The sequence below is a fragment of the Helianthus annuus genome, chromosome 12 (genome assembly GCF_002127325.2).
Source record: "Helianthus annuus cultivar XRQ/B chromosome 12, HanXRQr2.0-SUNRISE, whole genome shotgun sequence".
In the NCBI taxonomy this organism is placed as follows: domain Eukaryota; kingdom Viridiplantae; phylum Streptophyta; class Magnoliopsida; order Asterales; family Asteraceae; genus Helianthus; species Helianthus annuus.
This window is the reverse complement of record NC_035444.2, coordinates 42,479,069-42,487,298: the sequence shown is the minus strand read 5'-3', so window position 1 is coordinate 42,487,298 and position 8,230 is coordinate 42,479,069.

Sequence of the window (8,230 nt, the reverse complement as noted above, 5' to 3'; positions counted from 1 at the left end):
ATTTCCTGAGGAACTACCTGGACTCCCTCCCCACCGTCAGGTCGAATTTCAAATCGAGCTAGCTCCCGGAGCAGCACCTATAGCTCGTGCACCGTACCGTCTAGCCCCTGCAGAACTGAAGGAACTCTCTACGCAACTACAAGAACTATTGGATAAAGGATTTATCCGTCCTAGTTCATCACCCTGGGGAGCCCCAGCACTCTTTGTCAAGAAGAAGGATGGCACATTCCGAATGTGCATCGACTATCGTGAGTTGAACAAGGTTACCATCAAGAATCGTTACCCTCTCCCGCGCATCGACGACCTATTCGATCAGTTGCAAGGATCGAGCTACTATTCAAAGATTGACCTGCGATCAGGCTATCATCAGCTGAGAGTTCGTAATGAAGACATTTCCAAGACTGCATTCAGGACTCGTTATGGTCATTACGAGTTCCTCGTCATGCCTTTCGGAATGACTAACGCACCTGCAGTGTTCATGGATCTTATGAACCGCGTATGTAAGCCATACCTCGACAAATTCGTGATTGTGTTTATCGACGACATCTTGATTTATTCAAAAAGTCAAGAAGAGCATGAACAACACCTACGCCTTATTCTGGAACTCCTTCGCAACGAGCAGCTGTACGCCAAATTCTCTAAATGTGACTTCTGGCTTCGAGAAGTCCATTTCCTCGGCCATGTAGTTAATAAGAACGGAATTCACGTCGACCCCGCTAAGATCGAATCGATAAAGAACTGGCCTACGCCTAAGACTCCCACTGAAGTTCGCCAATTCTTGGGTTTGGCAGGTTACTACCGCAGGTTCATTCAGGGATTCTCGAAGATTGCACAACCCCTCACGACTCTTACTCAGAAAGGCGTCGCCTACAAGTGGAATGAAGCGCAGGAATCTGCTTTTCAGAGACTTAAGGATAACCTCTGTAGCGCTCCTATTCTCTCGTTACCTGAAGGCACTGACGACTTTGTGGTTTACTGCGATGCGTCTATTCATGGACTCGGCTGCGTGTTAATGCAACGCGAGAAAGTTATTGCCTACGCCTCTCGACAACTCAAGACGCATGAAAAGAACTACACGACGCATGACTTGGAACTGGGAGCAGTGATCTTTGCTCTTAAGATATGGAGACATTACCTGTACGGTACCAAGTGCACTATTTACACCGATCACAGGAGTCTCGAGCATATCTTTAGGCAAAAGGAATTAAACATGCGACAACGTCGATGGGTCGAACTCTTAAATGACTACGAATGCGCCATCAAATACCATCCGGGCAAAGCCAATGTCGTGGCAGACGCCCTCAGCCGAAAGGACACTATACCAAAGCGCGTGCGAGCACTACAACTTACCATCCAGTCTAACCTCCCTACCCAGATTCGAAATGCTCAAGTTGAAGCATTGAAGCCGGAAAACATCAGGGCTGAGTCTCTGCGAGGATCGAGACAGCAACTAGAACAGAAAGAAGATGGTGCTTACTATGTAACAGGGCGCATCTGGGTTCCACTCTTTGGAGGTTTACGTTAACTCGTGATGGACGAAGCCCACAAGTCCCGCTACTCAGTACATCCTGGTTCGGACAAGATGTACCACGACTTGAAGACTACATATTGGTGGCCTGGTATGAAGGCCCACATAGCAACATACGTCAGCAAATGTTTGACTTGCGCAAGAGTCAAGACAGAATACCAGAAGCCAGCGGGTCTACTCCAACAACCAGAAATCCCGAAATGGAAATGGGAACAAATTTCCATGGATTTTGTTACAGGGCTACCTAGGTCTCAACGCGGAAATGATGCTATTTGGGTAATAGTAGATCGATTGACCAAGTCCGCACACTTTCTGGCTATTAAGGAAACAGACAAGTTTTCTACCTTGGCGGAGATTTACTTAAAGGAAGTAGTTTCGAGGCACGGGGTGCCAACCTCAATTATTTCAGACCGAGACGCTCGATTTACTTCGGAATTGTGGCAAGCTATGCACAAATGCTTTGGCTCACGTTTGGATATAAGCACTGCTTATCACCCGCAAACGGATGGACAGTCCGAACGCACCATCCAGACTCTAGAAGACATGCTTAGAGCGTGTGTGATCGATTTTGGCAAGAATTGGGAGAAGCATCTACCGCTAGTAGAGTTCTCTTACAACAACAGCTACCACACTAGCATTCAGGCAGCACCTTTTGAGGCATTGTACGGTCGTAAATGCCGGTCACCTCTCTGCTGGGCAGAAATCGGTGATAGTCAAATCACGGGCCCAGAGATGGTGGTAGATACAACGGAAAAGATTGCCCAGATCAGACAACGCATGGCGGCAGCTCGTGACCGTCAGAAGAGCTACGCTGATAAGCGTAGGAAACCATTGGAATTCCAGGTCGGTGACCGGGTTCTACTTAAAGTCTCACCCTGGAAGGGTGTGGTCCGCTTTGGTAAACGGGGAAAGCTTAATCCGCGTTATATCGGACCATTCGAAATTTCCGAGAAGATCGGTAAGGTTGCTTATAGATTGAACCTGCCGGAAGAACTGAGTGCGGTACACAACGTTTTTCACGTATCCAACCTGAAGAAGTGTTTGTCGGATGAGACACTTGTGATTCCTTTTAAGGAACTAACCATTGATGAACAGCTACACTTTACTGAGGAACCGATTGAGATCACGGATCGAGAAATCAAAATCCTCAAACGTAGCCAGATACCTCTTGTACGAGTCCGTTGGAACTCGCGACGTGGCCCAGAGTATACCTGGGAGCGGGAAGACCAGATGAAGCACAAGTATCCCCAGTTGTTCCCAAACGAAAATCCCAGCACTGAAGCTACGAACGAATTTCGGGACGAAATTCCAAACTAACGGGGGGATGATGTGACACCCCGTTGAAACGCTTTTACTCACACTAGCTTGACAGTGGCTGCCTTAACTTTCGGGACGAAAGTTCTTAAAACTTGGGGATAATGTGACACTTCGGGTTTTCCCCGGACAATCTTTCGATGTAACATGTGTGTACATAGATTCTATTAAAATGAAAATTCGAACTATTGTGTTACATGCTATGTGTATTCATGTATATGTGTATATAGATATAAATGTGTATGTATTATATATATATATATATATATACATAGATATAAGAGAGTGTGTGTGTGTGTGAGATGAACCGGAACCCGAAACCACAATCAACCCGAGACCACAAACCCGACTCGAGCCCACGGTTGCTAGTGAACAGTAACAATGGGCCGTTTGGGCCTTGTGACCGAGAAACCCAACCCGGAATCACCCTAACCCACTCGCAACCTTATATAAACCAACCCTCCCCTCCCTTAAACCATTTTACAACACTCCTCTCACACTCTCCTCTCTCACACTAGAACCCTAAAAACCCAAAGCATCAACCACCATTTTCTTCCTTGTTCCTTCGGATTCAACCCGACAACAAAAGCTTGCGGATTCAAGATCGGAGTCCCACTCGAAAGATCATCTTCGTACCCTTCCTTAACCGGTTAGTGTGTATGCGTGTTAATTTGTTAGAGGTTTCATGCTTTCTTGTAATGTTCTTGTTTAGCCGAGAATGAAACCCTTGCCTTGATGAAATGTTGTCTTAGTTGTTACTTTGATCAAATATTGTCACTCCTTAGTTATAGATAGAAACATTTAGCCAAGACTTTGAATATTATGGGTTGAGTGTTCATGTTTCATAAGTGCTAGAAATAGAATCCAAGCATGATACTTAGATTTGGTTGCTTTAACACTTTTCTGATGCTTTCGGTTTATGGTGATGAATGAATCCTAGAATGCATGTTATGGGTGGGTTGTGAGGGTCAAAACCTGATGAACCGGATGAATACTATGATGAACAGTTTGAATGTCACAAAAATATTTTGAATATGCTTGTTTTGATCCATTTTGCTTTGTAATTAGACAACAAAACATGTTTTTGCTTTCTGATTGGTCAGTACAAAATTACATGAAAATGCAAGGTCATTGGATCGTACAAAGGACAGGTTCTAGAAGGCTTCAGGTGCACATAGCTGAGGTTGCGAGTCGGGACCTTTGGTTGCGACTCGTAACCAACGCATGATGAACCGAGACCGCAGTTGCGACTCGCAAGCAGCACGTGATGAGCCGTAACCAAGGTTGCGAGTTGGAAACCCTGGTTGCGACTCGTAACCAATGCATGGTGAGCCGTAACCGAGGTTGCGAGTCAGAATCCCTTGGTTGCGACTCGCAATCGCCTTTGTCGCGACTGGGCTATTATTGGGCCAAATGACTTGTTGTGCTATCTGTTAACTGGACTGCTATGTAACTGTTTGCTGTGTAGATATTAGGGTTGGCCCAATAATCCCACTGTTTGTATGTTGGACTTTCTGTTGACTGGGCTGCATATATACCTGCTACTGTGGTTGTTTGCATTTATGTTAAGTGTGTTTTATACGTGTTTACTTGTACCCAACTTGACCCATACTTGGTAACCATGCTAGGACGTGGTGACCAACATACTTAACCAAGTAACGTATCATACCGAGCAACCCAAGGTGAGTTCACAACTTAAAAGCATGCGTCCCGGTGGCTTGGGACACGAGACTAAAACAACCCTATCCCCTTGTAAAGGGGATACCGTCTACATTCCTTCCCTAGTTATTGGGAACAAACTTACTTTATCTTCCCTTGTATTGGGAAACCTTTTTAGTTAATTACTGTTTATACGGAATGCAACCAACGGCACTAAACGCAACTCTATCACTTAAGTCCCTACTACATAATACCGATTAGTCGCCGGTGCCAGGCGAACGGGTTATTAGTTGATAGCGCTATTTAGGTTTTACCAGCCTCACACCGTGCCATGGTATGGGATCGGTCGTGAACTAATGTACTCAGGCATCCGTCAATGATGATAGAACATTGACATCGGGGCATCCTGCGGAAACGCAAACGGTTACCTAGTGTTCGGTATTGGAAGAACAGTTTAGTCGCTAACTTTTGGGGTAGCTCCCCATGGCATGTATAAACGGATAAATTAACTGGTGAAACGAGTTTTGGTAATTAAAACTGGACAACTAGTGAACTCACTCAGCATTATTGTTGACCCCTTACTGCATGCTTTGCAGGTGGCCAGTGACTGGAGCAGCTGCTTGGGATGTGTAGTGGTCGTCTGCCCGTGTGTTGGGCATTTACCATACTTACCTTATGAACATTGTTTAAAACTGTTTATTTGTGCTTCCGCTACTTATTACTGTTTAAACTTGAAACCTTAAACTCTGAACTTGATATTTGCTAATCTCATGGTTAGTGAGTATTACTTTAATATTAACCAATGCTTAGTATAATTGGTGGCTGGATCCTGGTCAGTCACGCCCTCGAAGCGGGTGTTATCCGCGGGTGGATTTTGGGGGTGTGACAGTCAATGTCTCCAGTTTTTTAAAACACCACGCCATGAACAATGTATGATTAAAAGATGTTGTGATTAAAAAATGATGAAGAATATAAAACAATCACATGTATAATGTTTCCTAAAATTTCTCCTAATTCAAAATTCGATTCAAACCTTAAAAAACTCATCGGCAGTTTTTTTTTTTTTTTTTTGGCAGTTATTCTTGGAAATCAATTAAATGATAAAAATGTCAAATTACTAATATACCCTTTTGAATTAATTAGGATAAAGGACACTTGTCATTCCCAAATTATTTCTCACACTTCTCACAAAAGTCCCACTTTTTACAGGATCCTCTACCTATATATATATATATATATATATATATATATATATATATATATATATATATATATATATATATATATATATATATATATATATAGGGGGCTGCTAGAATGAAAACCACCCCGAGTTGTAAGAACCGCGAGAACTACACCCCACGGAGCGCCGTTCGCCATGATTTTTTTTACAAGTAGATGTGTGTATTATAAACACAGCCGTAAAAAATCATGGCGAACGGCGCTCCGTGGGGTGTAGTTTTTTACACCACAAGTTTGGTGTTTTTAATTTTTTTTTCTTTTTTCTTTTTTTTTTCACCAAACTTGTGGTGTAAAAAACTACACCCCACGGAGCGCCGTTCGCCATGATTTTTTACGGCTGTGTTTATAATACACACATCTACTTGTAAAAAAAAATCATGGCGAACGGCGCTCCGTGGGGTGTAGTTCTCGCGGTTCTTACAACTCGAGGTGGTTTTCATTCTAGCGGCTCCCTATATATATATATATATATATTTATATATATATATATATATATATATATATATATATATATATATATATATATAGGGTGGAGTTATTGTAAAAAAGACTAAAAGTGTGAGAAAGGTAAGAAAGAATCTCAACCATTAAATCTAAATTAATTGAAAAGGGTATGATTGTAAATGCATTAACAAATTCAAATATGGTAATCCTTGATTTAAGGATTTGGAGAGAGAAAAACCTGGATTTTAGGACTTATAACCGTCCATAAATATAACACCATTCAGAGAATGTTCATACATGGTGTTTTAAATATAACACAATTCAGAAAAATATAACACCATTCAGCACAAAAATAACACCATTCAGCACAAAAATAACACCATTCAGCACAAAAATAACACCATTCAGCAGTAAATAAAAAAACACCATTCAGTACAAGAATATAACACAATCAGTACAAAAATAACACCATTCAGCACAAAAATAACACCATTCAGCAGTAAATAAAAAAACACCATTCAGTACAAAAATAACACCATTCAGTACAAAAAATAACACCATTCAGCACAAAAATAACACCATTCAGCACAAAAATAACACCATTCAGTACAAGATATAACACCATTCAGTAAAGAAAAAAATAACACCTCTGTATCATCTTCTCCACTTCCGGCACCACCACTGGCACTTCCGGCACCACCACTGCTACACCACCGCTGCCGATCCGCACAACCACTGCCGCTGCCCACTCGCCGTCGCCGCTGCCGCTCGTCGTCACCGCTCATCGCTCGCCGTCGCCGCTGCCGCTCGTTGTCGCCGCTGTTCGATCGATATGGAGGTTTAGGGGCATTAGGGTTTTGAAATTGTAGAGAGAGAGAGAAACTGTACGATCAATTGGAGAGAGAGATCGGAATTATAGGAATTTTGATTTACAGTTTACTATTTTTAATGGATATAAAGACTTTATTACCCCTATAATTTTCAATTCAGTCCAAATTAAGAAAAATATTTTACATTTTGGTCCCTATTGATCTCAACCATTAGATCAAAATATCTAATGGTTGAGATTCTTTCTTACATGTCTCACACTTTGGGCCTTTTTTACAGGATCCTAACTCTATATATATATATATATATATATATATATATATATTGATGAAACCAAACAAACAAACAAGTTCATCAAAAATAACTTTGTTAGAAACAATTGGTTCATCAAAATAAAATAAAAATGTGAAAAATAAAAAGTCTTTCAAAAACCGACGTTTGTTACGCTTTTCGCCCTTTTACTAACCACTAACCCAACCACCCACCTTTAGCCCAAGCCTAACCCTTCACCCAAAAAGTCCTCTTGATATTTACAAAGGTATATAGTTAAAAAGGAGGAGGATTGATTGCTTGGCAAGCTTATGGTAGAAGTAAGTCCCATGCCGCTCTCGAGCGATTCACTAAAAATACATCTTCGGCCGAGTGTTGAGTGATTTCCCGTGAGGTATGTGAACTTGTATATAAATGAAATTTTAAAGAGGTATGTTATGCCCTAATAAACAATTTATCTTATGAAATGTTTTTAATAAATCATGACGAATAGGATTGTAAATAAATAAAAATAAAACCTAAATGATCTTGGAAATCCCGACACTCTATGACAAGCCCAAAAACCTTCTCTTCTACCCATTCCATTTGGGAGTGAATAAAGCCACATTATAAAGAGTTTTGCTTGAGGACAAGCAAAGATTCAAGTGTGGGGGGTATTTGATGTGCACAAAATGCAACATATAAATTACATCAATTGTGGCTTAAAACTAACCCTTTTTTAGTATTAATGTTGGAAAAAGTGTGCTTTTGTCTTCCTTTTGTATTTTCAGGATTAAATGAGCTCAAAATAACAAAAGAAACAAAAAGACAGCAAAATCTAACATAAATACAAGAAAGGGAACAAAAGTGATATGCCCGACCCCCCTTCTTCCCAAGCAAAACAAAGAAGACAGAAGACTGAACACGCCCCGTGCTCAGTGAGCACGGGGCCGTGCCCAAGTGCCA